The sequence below is a fragment of the Nerophis ophidion genome, linkage group LG08, assembly GCF_033978795.1.
Source record: "Nerophis ophidion isolate RoL-2023_Sa linkage group LG08, RoL_Noph_v1.0, whole genome shotgun sequence".
Taxonomy (NCBI): Eukaryota; Metazoa; Chordata; class Actinopteri; order Syngnathiformes; family Syngnathidae; genus Nerophis; species Nerophis ophidion.
Genome location: NC_084618.1, coordinates 550198 through 564488, shown reverse-complemented (window position 1 = coordinate 564488; position 14291 = coordinate 550198).

Below are 14291 nucleotides of genomic sequence, written 5' to 3'. Positions count from 1 at the left end.
AAAAACAAACATGCTAGGCTAGTGGCTACTCGCAGCTACACAACAGCTAAGCACACAAGCGCACACAAGCTAAACATAGATAATAATCATTGAACAATAAAACAACGCATTTGTCAATAGAAACAAGTATCAATTAATTATAGTTTCATATTTTTTAACACGTACAAAGTCTCCGAGGCATATCGGAAAGTTTTCAGTAACAAATGTGTCTGCATCGTTCATCTGAACTGAATTAAACTTAATCCCAGAAAAATGAGCACTCATTTCAACTTAAAGACAGCCTAAGTCCATTGCAGATGGTTCTTAATAATATGACTCATTTGACTTCATCCAACCTTTGCTAACACCACTAAATACCACACGTATGTACCAGTCCTGCTGATATCGTATCGGATCGATACCGTTATGGAAGTGAAAGTGAAACAGTTGAATGGGACACCCTTCCTTTCAGACAAATCCAGATTGTTGCGATCCAAGAGACTCAGTCACTTCCATCGTCAGTCCCTGGGAAGGTTGGACTACAAGACACACTTTCAAATATTATGTCATAATACACAGGATATAAAAGCTTGCTCACTTATTAACTCATTCAAATATTTTACAGTTATTTATGATTATTCAGTTAATTATCAACTCATTATTTTTTTTAATCCTTTGATGAATTACAGCATTTTCTGAGTTGAAATTTCAATTTGTTGACATGGAATACAAAACCACGTAGGGAGTCCTAGCAGACCACGCCCCTTTTCCTATTTTGACCTCCTGCAATAACGCTTCATTATTTGTTTTATTACTTCAAGTATGACGGAATAATCCAGAAGTGATGACACGGCAAGACTCCGCCCCCTTCCTCCCTTCCGTAGTCCACGTCGATCCACGTGCTGAAGATTAACGCTTGACCTGTGATGGTTTTGTGGGCGTGGCTAAAGTTCTTCTTCTTCTGTCTTCAAGTGATTCTATTAGCGCTTTTCTTTATCCAAACATGTAATGCTAACGTGCTAACGTGCTACGCTGGCCTGGTTAGCGAGACGGGGGGAAGTCGGTACCATAGAAGGAGTGCCAGAAGTCATTCTTGGTATTGTTGAGTTCTCGGAGTATTGCAGGCGTGTATTTTCAATGCAGTGTTTGCTTCAAAAGTGTTTGAATTTTGTTTGTTTTTTGTCCACAATCAAGACATGATTTCTTTCTGTCCTCATTTTTCATGGCTGACTAGAAAACACAATGTTGCTAATAAAATGGTGTAAAAAAAAAAGAAAAGAAAGAAAAGTCCTTGCTTCAAACGTTCATCCAAATGATTCAAGAGAGGATTCTTTGATCCGGAACCCCAGTCTCAAGAAATCATGATCAGTTCGGCTGGTTTGACTCGATATCTTTGAATCAGAAATTTGGAGCCCATGTCACCAGTCACAAGTTGGAGGTGTAGTTTGACCTGAAGTCCACAATGAGCATCAAGTCCCTTTGGTTGCTCTGGTTCTTGGGTTCCATTCAATGTGAACAATCAGGTCTTTAAGATCTACTTCTATCTCTGTTCTGTGGTTCAGTGTTCAGTACTTGAGTCCTGTTGTCAGGCGACAAAAGGAGGACATCCAAAGTGCCCAAAGTGGTCTTGAGTTGAAATACAGCACCTGGCTTGTTCTTAAAAACCTTACTTGGACGCTCCAAAGACTTGACTACACCAGACCTCTTTGAGCTCTAGTCCAAGTTGTTGGGTTGTAACCAATTACAAGCTTTTGAACGTAGGCCATAAACTTTGAGCAGCAACTTCAATCAGTTCTTTGGATCAGCTCATGAGTCCAAGTCAGTCGACAGGTCTGAGGGACAGGGAGCTAAAAATCTACAAGCAGCCAGTTAACATTTCAAGTCTAAGATATCAGACTTAATTTCAAAGATCCGATCTGTGTATTTAACTTGGTCTGAAAGACCTAACTTGGAAAGACGCTCATGAATCTTTGTGCATCAAGTCCCTCGGGTTGCTCAGATTCTTGGCTTCCAATCGATGTACATTATCAGGTCTCAAAGATTCAGCACTTCAGTCCAGTTTTCAGGTGACAAAGGGGGGATAATTAGCTTTGAATCCAAGGGATATTGGACCTGATTTGGACATCCAAAGAGCCCAATGTGATACAGCACCTGGCTTGTTCTTAAAAGATCCAAAGACTAGACTTGACCGGACTTCTTTAATCTCCAGTCCAAGTTGTTGGGTTAAAATCTTGACCAATCATGAGCTTTTGGACTTGGGCCCAAAACTGACCTGATCCTGCCCAAAATTTAGGCCCAAAACCTTGATCAGTTTTGGGCCTTAGTTTTGGGCAGGATCAGGTCATGAGTCCAAGGTAGTCGAGTGGTCTAAGGGACAAAGAGCTAAGAATCTACACAGACTCTGGTCCGAAGACATCAGACTTGAGTACAAAGATCCGATCATGGTATTTGTCTGGTTCCGAAAGACCTCACTTCAACATACGCTCATCAATGTTTGGGCGAGAGTCTTTAAGACTGTTCTCCAGTCTTTAGATTTAGGTTTTGTGTACACCTTAAGCCCTCATCAGTCATCAGGTGTCTTCTGGCCACACCTAGCTCTTGGCTAAGGATGTTAGCGTGGGCGTAGAAATATTCCTGCAATGCTGCCTTTAATCCTCCTGATGACCACATGTCCACTTTAGCATACATGTCCACTTTAGCAAGCTCCTGATGACTACATGTCCACTTTAGCAAGCTCTTGATGACCACATGTCCACTTTAGCATACATGTCCACTTTAGCAAGCTCCTGATGACTACATGTCCACTTTAGCAAGCTCCTGATGACTACATGTCCACTTTAGCAAGCTCCTGATGACTACATGTCCACTTTAGCAAGTTCCTGATGACTACATGTCCACTTTAGCAAGCTCCTGATGACTACATGTCCACTTTAGCAAGCTCCTGATGACTACATGTCCACTTTAGCAAGCTCCTGATGACTACATGTCCACTTTAGCAAGCTCCTGATGACTACATGTCCACTTTAGCAAGCTCCTGGTGACTACATGTCCACTTTAGCAAGCTCCTGATGACTACATGTCCACTTTAGCAAGCTCCTGATGACTACATGTCCACTTTAGCAAGTTCTTGATGACCACATGTCCACTTTAGCAAGCTCCTGATGACTACATGTCCACTTTAGCAAGCTCTTGATGACCACATGTCCACTTTAGCATACATGTCCACTTTAGCAAGCTCCTGATGACTACATGTCCACTTTAGCAAGCTCCTGATGACTACATGTCCACTTTAGCAAGCTCCTGATGACCACATGTCCACTTTAGCAAGCTCCTGATGACTACATGTCCACTTTAGCAAGCTCCTGATGACTACATGTCCACTTTAGCAAGCTCCTGATGACTACATGTCCACTTTAGCAAGCTCTTGATGACCACATGTCCACTTTAGCAAGCTCCTGATGACTACATGTCCACTTTAGCAAGCTCCTGATGACTACATGTCCACTTTAGCAAGCTCCTGATGACTACATGTCCACTTTAGCAAGCTCTTGATGACCACATGTCCACTTTAGCAAGCTCCTGATGACTACATGTCCACTTTAGCAAGCTCTTGATGACCACATGTCCACTTTAGCAAGCTCCTGATGACTACATGTCCACTTTAGCAAGCTCCTGATGACTACATGTCCACTTTAGCAAGCTCCTGATGACTACATGTCCACTTTAGCAAGCTCCTGATGACTACATATCCACTTTAGCAAGCTCCTGATGACTACATGTCCACTTTAGCAAGCTCCTGATGACTACATGTCCACTTTAGCAAGCTCCTGATGACTACATGTCCACTTTAGCAAGCTCCTGATGACTACATGTCCACTTTAGCAAGCTCCTGATGACTACATGTCCACTTTAGCAAGCTCCTGATGACTACATGTCCACTTTAACAAGCTCCTGATGACTACATGTCCACTTTAGCAAGCTCCTGATGACTACATGTCCACTTTAGCAAGCTCCTGATGACTACATATCCACTTTAGCAAGCTCCTGATGACTACATGTCCACTTTAGCAAGCTCCTGATGACTACATGTCCACTTTAGCAAGCTCCTGATGACTACATGTCCACTTTAGCAAGCTCCTGATGACTACATGTCCACTTTAGCAAGCTCCTGATGACTACATGTCCACTTTAGCAAGCTCCTGATGACTACATGTCCACTTTAACAAGCTCCTGATGACTACATGTCCACTTTAGCAAGCTCCTGATGACTACATGTCCACTTTAGCAAGCTCCTGATGACTACATGTCCACTTTAGCAAGCTTCTGATGACTACATGTCCACTTTAGCAAGCTCTTGATGACTACATGTCTACTTTAACAAGCTCCTGATGACTACATGTCCACTTTAGCAAGCTCCTGATGACTACATGTCCACTTTAGCAAGCTCCTGATGACTACATGTCCACTTTAGCAAGCTCCTGATGACTACATGTCCACTTTAGCAAGCTCCTGATGACTACATGTCCACTTTAGCAAGCTCCTGATGACTACATGTCCACTTTAGCAAGCTCCTGATGACTACATATCCACTTTAGCAAGCTCCTGATGACTACATGTCCACTTTAGCAAGCTCCTGATGACTACATGTCCACTTTAGCAAGCTCCTGATGACTACATGTCCACTTTAGCAAGCTCCTGATGACTACATGTCCACTTTAGCAAGCTCCTGATGACTACATGTCCACTTTAGCAAGCTCCTGATGACTACATGTCCACTTTAACAAGCTCCTGATGACTACATGTCCACTTTAGCAAGCTCCTGATGACTACATGTCCACTTTAGCAAGCTCCTGATGACTACATGTCCACTTTAGCAAGCTTCTGATGACTACATGTCCACTTTAGCAAGCTCTTGATGACTACATGTCTACTTTAGCAAGCTCCTGATGACTACATGTCCACTTTAGCAAGCTCCTGATGACTACATGTCCACTTTAGCAAGTTCTTGATGACCACATGTCCACTTTAGCAAGCTCCTGATGACTACATGTCCACTTTAGCAAGCTCTTGATGACCACATGTCCACTTTAGCATACATGTCCACTTTAGCAAGCTCCTGATGACTACATGTCCACTTTAGCAAGCTCCTGATGACTACATGTCCACTTTAGCAAGCTCCTGATGACCACATGTCCACTTTAGCAAGCTCCTGATGACTACATGTCCACTTTAGCAAGCTCCTGATGACTACATGTCCACTTTAGCAAGCTCCTGATGACTACATGTCCACTTTAGCAAGCTCTTGATGACCACATGTCCACTTTAGCAAGCTCCTGATGACTACATGTCCACTTTAGCAAGCTCCTGATGACTACATGTCCACTTTAGCAAGCTCCTGATGACTACATGTCCACTTTAGCAAGCTCTTGATGACCACATGTCCACTTTAGCAAGCTCCTGATGACTACATGTCCACTTTAGCAAGCTCTTGATGACCACATGTCCACTTTAGCAAGCTCCTGATGACTACATGTCCACTTTAGCAAGCTCCTGATGACTACATGTCCACTTTAGCAAGCTCCTGATGACTACATGTCCACTTTAGCAAGCTCCTGATGACTACATATCCACTTTAGCAAGCTCCTGATGACTACATGTCCACTTTAGCAAGCTCCTGATGACTACATGTCCACTTTAGCAAGCTCCTGATGACTACATGTCCACTTTAGCAAGCTCCTGATGACTACATGTCCACTTTAGCAAGCTCCTGATGACTACATGTCCACTTTAGCAAGCTCCTGATGACTACATGTCCACTTTAACAAGCTCCTGATGACTACATGTCCACTTTAGCAAGCTCCTGATGACTACATGTCCACTTTAGCAAGCTCCTGATGACTACATATCCACTTTAGCAAGCTCCTGATGACTACATGTCCACTTTAGCAAGCTCCTGATGACTACATGTCCACTTTAGCAAGCTCCTGATGACTACATGTCCACTTTAGCAAGCTCCTGATGACTACATGTCCACTTTAGCAAGCTCCTGATGACTACATGTCCACTTTAACAAGCTCCTGATGACTACATGTCCACTTTAGCAAGCTCCTGATGACTACATGTCCACTTTAGCAAGCTCCTGATGACTACATGTCCACTTTAGCAAGCTTCTGATGACTACATGTCCACTTTAGCAAGCTCTTGATGACTACATGTCTACTTTAACAAGCTCCTGATGACTACATGTCCACTTTAGCAAGCTCCTGATGACTACATGTCCACTTTAGCAAGCTCCTGATGACTACATGTCCACTTTAGCAAGCTCCTGATGACTACATGTTCACTTTAGCAAGCTCCTGATGACTACATGTCCACTTTAGCAAGCTCCTGATGACTACATGTCCACTTTAGCAAGCTCCTGATGACTACATATCCACTTTAGCAAGCTCCTGATGACTACATGTCCACTTTAGCAAGCTCCTGATGACTACATGTCCACTTTAGCAAGCTCCTGATGACTACATGTCCACTTTAGCAAGCTCCTGATGACTACATGTCCACTTTAGCAAGCTCCTGATGACTACATGTCCACTTTAGCAAGCTCCTGATGACTACATGTCCACTTTAACAAGCTCCTGATGACTACATGTCCACTTTAGCAAGCTCCTGATGACTACATGTCCACTTTAGCAAGCTCCTGATGACTACATGTCCACTTTAGCAAGCTTCTGATGACTACATGTCCACTTTAGCAAGCTCTTGATGACTACATGTCTACTTTAGCAAGCTCCTGATGACTACATGTCCACTTTAGCAAGCTCCTGATGACTACATGTCCACTTTAGCAAGCTCCTGATGACTACATGTCCACTTTAGCAAGCTCCTGATGACTACATGTCCACTTTAGCAAGCTCCTGATGACTACATGTCCACTTTAGCAAGCTCTCCGACATCATTCCCCTCCATTTGTCTCCAGCCGGGCCTGAATACAAAGGCGTCCCGTCACGGAGAGCGCCATCATCTTGTCTTCACAAAGGACGCCCCCGTCCGTCCGTCCTCGCTCTCCTTCATTAGCCATCTCCCACGTTCTACGTTCTACGTTCCACCTTGGCTCCTGTCTCGCCTGCAAGCTGTCATCAAGATGGCTCTCTGCGGGCTCCTCGCCACAGGAGCTTGGACAGTCCACTGTGCTGCCATGGTAACGCTCCCAGCCAAGAGGACATTATACATCTCACAAATGATGTGATTGCAGTGCGGGTACAGAAAGTAGCGTCTTTTCCTCACTAGACACAATATAAGCCGCACCCACTAAATGTGAAAAATCAAATACAAATTCCATATAAAAGCTGCACCCACTAAATGACAAAAATGTAATAAAAATTCCATATACAAGCCGCACCCACCAAATGAATAAATAGAATAAAACTTCCATCTATGAGTCACAGATAACTACGTTGTGAAATTAGTTATTTACATGGAAAGATTCTGTAAAAGTTTATTTACATACGTTAATATTTTCCAAACGGTGTCTGCAACACGGCAGTAAAACGGCCGATCAAACAAAACAGAAGTCATTGTCATGGACCTACTAGCTGCACAAGCTCGCTCTCCAATCAGCTAAACAGACTCAAGAACTCCTCTCGTTAGTTTTAGTTGGAGTTGTATTCTACAAACCCTGTTTCCATATGAGTTGGGAAATGGTGTTAGATGTAAATATAAACAGAATACAATGATTTGCAAATCCTTTTCAAGCCACATTCAGTTGAATATGCTACAAAGACAACATATTTCATGTTCAAACTCATAAACTTTTTTTTTTTTTGCAAATAATAATTAACTTAGAATTTCATGGCTGCAACACGTGCCAAAGTAGTTGGGAAAGGGCATGTTCACCACTGTGTTACATCACCTTTTCTTTTAACAACACTCAATAAACGTTTGGGAACTGAGGAAACTAATTGTTGAAGCTTTGAAAGTGGAATTATTTTCCATAATCGTGCGTGCGTGCATGTGTGTGAGTGTGTGTGTGTGTGTGTGTGTGTGTGTGTGTGTGTGTGTGTGTGTGTGTGTGTGTGTGTGTGTGTGTGTGACTATCAATGCTACTTTCATTTGAACTTAACTTGTGAGCCGTTCCTTTGGGAACGTTTTGTTTTTATTTTATTTCATTTGTATGCCTGTGCAGATTTCCTGTCTGCAATCACCCACTCCACGAGCAACTGGACCAGAAAATGATTTACATTTTTGAAATCAAATATATACATATACAAATATAGAGATACGCATATTTCTAAGAACTATCCTCTTTTTGAATAATTGTTGTATTATCTTTGATTATTTGGATTACAAGTGTACACACAGCAAGTATGCTAGTATTATTTTGTACTGGTAAGCTTCTACTGTACAAATACTGTACAACGTCTCCAAGGCAGAAGCGTATTAGAATAAAATCCAGTAACAAACGTGTCCGCATCATACAACTTACTGCGTTGTGAGCTTAACTTCAGTACTTATTGTGACCACTAGGTGTCACAAAAACAACCTAATTACCACTCCACTTCAACTTAAAGACAGCACAAAATAAAAATATAAATCTATCAAAATACAAACCTCTAATAGTTGACATAATATTTTTGTTCAAATGTAATTAGGATACATAAATGTATTCACAATATAAATGTCAAATATTTGTTATGACTAAAACTAATGATAAAATATAAATATTAAAAGTTCGGACAGTAACTAAATAAATGGATGGATTGATATTGTACAATTTAGATTTTTACATTACTTGACATAACTATTTTTAAATCATTTGTATATATTATTATTAAATTAAATTAAATAATTTGATCACAATAAGAATAAAAACGGCTAATATTACTTGACATAAATATTTTTGTCAAATTAAATTAAATCATTTGATTAAAATCAAGACACAAAAATTTTAATCACAATTAAAATATGAACAACTATTTTTACAGAATTATGACTAAACACTAATTACAAAATATTCATAGTAAATGTTTTGACCTTTATCAAATAGATAAAATATATTGTACAATTTTGATTCTAATATTGTTTGACATTACTATTTTTCTTCAATTGAATTATTTAATCAACATTTTTATCAAAAAATGCTAGTATTACTCGACACAAGTTTTTGGTCAAATTAAAGGAAGTCATTTGATCAAAATAAAAAAAAAAGCTAACATGACTTGACATAACTACTTTTGTTAAATTAAATGGAATCATTTGAACTAAATTAAGATACAAAAATGTCATCAAAATCAAAATAACATTTTTTTTTACAGAATTAGGACTAAAAACTATATTTGCTATTTTCTTTTTAAAGGTTTTGACATTAATTAAGTAACACATATTGAACCATTTTGATTTGGACATTATTTGACATAAATATTTTTGTCAAATGAAATGAAATCATTTGATCAAAGTTACAACAAAACATTGTGATGACAATTATAGTAGCTAATATTAAAAATGTTACCTTTGGACTTGAATTAAAGACACAACATATTTGACATGATTTGAATATTACTTGACATGAATTCCTTTTTTGGAAATGTAATGTCTTTTCTTTCAACAACTAGAGCTGTACCAGGTGTGATATTACTGATATCACTGAGGCTCATTATTGCAGTATTTGACTTCCTGTATCAGACCATGACGGCCGGTAGCGGGTGGTCTTTTCTAAAAGGAGAAATGGGGCCGTGTTTCCTATCTGAATGTTTTATTCCCAGCCTCTCCGGCTTTGTACTAAGTGATAAATAAGCAATGAAGGCTGAAAGGACTTTGATTTCATGTCCTCCGCACATTCTGTCTTCTTCCAGCCAAATCCTCCCTGCACTCAACCAGGGAGGCCATCGCCAAACATCTCCCACCTGCAACCTGCGCTTGGAAATTCTCTCTCTCTCTCTCTCTCTCTGTCTTTTGCACACTCAATCTGACCTTTCGCTGGGTTAATCCACCCCTGATTTAGACCGAGAGCGCTGGTGGGAGTGAATTAGTCTGAGAGGGGCTTTGAAATATGGCGAAAAGTAACTGGCCTCATACAAAAGTCCTACTTTGAGACGTGACGTTCGCAAATGAGCGTTGAACGGCTCCTTCGAGTGAACGATGAGAACCGATTCCCAAAGTAACAGAACTGGAACACTGACGTGGGGGAAAAAAGGTAACATAAATTCGATTTCAGACTGAGCTCCTCGATAGCCATTAAGCACACATAAACATGTGACGACGCAGAAACCACAAGACTTGCAACAGGGAGTGCCTCCGTGCCGCTCCAGCCGTCCATCTTCGCCCTCGAGGAATTTAATGAGTAGTAAAGGCATGGGGTGGAAGTGGGTGTGACAGACTTGGGCAAATTAAGGCCCGCCGGACGTTGTTTTGAACTTTTAACATCAAAGCTGGAGCAGCCATTGGATGGGCAGTGCTGTCACCCCAACTATGGAACTATGCAGCCATTGGATGGGCAGTGCTGTCACCCCAACTATGGAACTATGCAGCCATTGGATGGGTAGTGCTGTCACCCCAACTATGGAACTATGCAGCCATTGGATGGGTAGTGCTGTCACCCCAACTATGGAACTATGCAGCCATTGGATGGGTAGTGCTGTCACCCCAACTATGGAACTATGCAGCCATTGGATGGGTAGTGCTGTCACCCCAACTATGGAACTATGCAGCCATTGGATGGGCAGTGCTGTCACCCCAACTATGGAACTATGCAGCCATTGGATGGGCAGTGCTGTCACCCCAACTATGGAACTATGCAGCCATTGGATGGGTAGTGCTGTCACCCCAACTATGGAACTATGCAGCCATTGGATGGGCAGCGCCGTCACCCCAACTATGGAACTATGCAGCCATTGGATGGGCAGCGCCGTCACCCCAACTATGGAACTATGCAGCCATTGGATGGGCAGTGCTGTCACCCCAACTATGGAACTATGCAGCCATTGGATGGGCAGCGCTGTCACCCCAACTATGGAACTATGCAGCCATTGGATGGGCAGCGCTGTCACCCCAACTATGGAACTATGCAGCCATTGGATGGGCAGCGCTGTCACCCCAACTATGGAACTATGCAGCCATTGGATGGGCAGTGCTGTCACCCCAACTATGGAACTATGCAGCCATTGGATGGGCAGTGCTGTCACCCCAACTATGGAACTATGCAGCCATTGGATGGGCAGTGCTGTCACCCCAACTATGGAACTATGCAGCCATTGGATGGGCAGCGCTGTCACCCCAACTATGGAACTATGCAGCCATTGGATGGGCAGCGCTGTCACCCCAACTATGGAACTATGCAGCCATTGGATGGGCAGCGCTGTCACCCCAACTATGGAACTATGCAGCCATTGGATGGGCAGTGCTGTCACCCCAACTATGGAACTATGCAGCCATTGGATGGGCAGTGCTGTCACCCCAACTATGGAACTATGCAGCCATTGGATGGGCAGTGCTGTCACCCCAACTATGGAACTATGCAGCCATTGGATGGGCAGTGCTGTCACCCCAACTATGGAACTATGCAGCCATTGGATGGGCAGTGCTGTCACCCCAACTATGGAACTATGCAGCCATTGGATGGGCAGTGCTGTCACCCCAACTATGGAACTATGCAGCCATTGGATGGGCAGTGCTGTCACCCCAACTATGGAACTATGCAGCCATTGGATGGGCAGTGCTGTCACCCCAACTATGGAACTATGCAGCCATTGGATGGGCAGTGCTGTCACCCCAACTATGGAACTATGCAGCCATTGGATGGGTAGTGCTGTCACCCCAACTATGGAACTATGCATTGCAATGCTTGGAATTTGCGCTTTTGAGAGCTTTAAGTTTATTACGGCACCAAGCAGTGTGGGCGGGGTTTGTTTGCGGCGCCGCCAGCCTGAAACCAGGTGTGGGAGACTTTTAGAGATTTTTACAACAAAGTTCTGCAGAAAAGTGATATTCAATCAGACTGTAAGGGTTTTTTACTCTTTACGTTCATATTTTGTCATGTTTGTTGCATTTTTCTGTCAAGTGGTTCATTTGTTGTTAATATTCACTCTTTTATCCTTCAGTTAATATTGGAAATCTTACAATCTTTATCTCCCATGTACATTCTTGCTTTCTCATTCAATGAAAAACACCTTGTCATAAGGTTTCAGCATTCTCACAGACGTTATTGTCTCTTTTTGTATTAGTGCTCCTAAAAAAGGGACCCAAGTGCTCACGCTGTACAGATTTTATATAGCTAAATATGTAAAGAAGGTATATGATGTGGTGGGCCACTTCAATGAGCTGGCAAGCAACATCAAATGAGCTGACGGCCACATTAGAATTATGCAGCGTGCCACACTGGATTAAGCGGATGAGCCATTTTAAAATGAAGTGGTGGTCCAAAATAAAATGAAGTACCGAACCACATGAAAATGACGACATAAAATGAAGTGGCAGGCCATGATAAAATGAAGTGATGGCCACTTTAGAATTATGTGGCGTGCCACACTACTATCATGGGACAGGAAGCGGTGATTCAAAATAAAATGATGTATCTGACCACATTAAAATGATATGGCAGGCCACTTTACAACTATGTGGCGTGCATTATTAAAATAATGGGACGGGCCATGTTAAAATGAAGTGGCGGGTCTTGACAACATGTGGCAGGCCAATTTAAAGTGGAACATTATCAGCAGACCTACAGTATGTAAGCCTCAATATATACTTTGATGTCGCAGAAAAAAGACCATGTTTTCTTGAACGATTCCCGAACTCTAAAAGGGTGAATTTGGCCATTGAAACGCCTTTCAATTGTTGGCTGTCGGAGCGATGACCTTTCACCTGTGACGTCACAACAGGAAGCAAGCCGCCATTTTCTCCAACACATTACACACAGCAAGTCAAATCAGCTCTGTTATTTTCCATTGTTTCCACTGTTTTGCGTCCCTCGGAGACATCATGCCTGGTGGGTGTGTTGTCGGAGGTGTGACAACACCATCAGGGACACATTCACCTTGACTTAGGTGGAGTGTGCTAATCACACATATCAACGGTCACGCCATGCTAATTGATGCTAACATGCTATTTAGGCTAGCTGTATGTACATATTGCATCATTATGCCTCATTTGTAGCTGTATTTGCATCCAGCCTTTCCCTCCACCCACATGCTACCATGAATTGATGAAGGTGGACCCCGACTTAAACAAGTTGAAAAACTTATTGGGGTGTTACCATTTAGTGGTCAATTGTACGGAATATGTACTGTACTGTGCAATCTACTAATAAAAGTATCAATCAATCAATCAATCAATTTAATGCCAAACAAACACTTACCAATCGACCGATTCAAGTTGCACCAGTGGTCAAAAGATGCACTCGTTGGTTTGAAGGCGATCGTCGAATTCGTCCTCGTTGCCGCTGTCTGTCATGATATGGCTCAATAGCTTCAGTTTCTTTTTCAATTTAGTTTCCGCTATCTGGCTCCACACTCCAACCATCCGTTTCAATACATGCGTAATCTGTTGAATCGCTTAAGCCAATAAAATCTGAGTCTGAATCCGAGCTAATGTCGCTATACCATTCTGTTCTATCCGCCATGTTTGTTTGTATTGGCTTCACGCAGTGACGTCACAGGAAAATGGACGGCTGGATATACCGATAGCCAAAATCAGGCACTTTGAAGCCGTTTTTCCAGATATTGCATGATGGGTAAAATTTTGAGAAAAACTTCAAAAAATAAAATAAGCCACTGGGAACTGATTTTTATTGGTTTCACCCCGTCTGAAATTGTGATAATGTTCCCCTTTAAATGAAGTGACAGGCCACAAAAAACCAAGCCAGATTAGTCCCCCGGGTCTTGAGTTTGACACCTGTGTCCTACAGGATAGTAGTTCCAGCATATTCACACCAGGTATGGCAGTACAATTTTGTATTCACATTATTATTTGGATTTATCTTATTGTATTATTTATTTCATTATATCCTACGTTTTATTGTTCTTTTACTTATACTTTTTTTTATCAATTAATTTGTTTTATATACTTATTAATGGTTTTATTAATTATTTTCTTTTGTGTTTTGGTGAAATGCTACACATCCCTCGCTTTGTGAGGGAAAATTTTAACTACTGAGGTCACTGCCAAAGCATGGAAATATGGTCCTGCCCTTTCTTTACATCTTTACTGTCAGAGTTATTTGTTGTTGACGAACCCCAAGATGCAGAGATGGAGGCAGGCATGGAATGTGAAAACAGGATTTAATTCAATACTAAGACAAAAACAAAACCAAAAGGGTACAA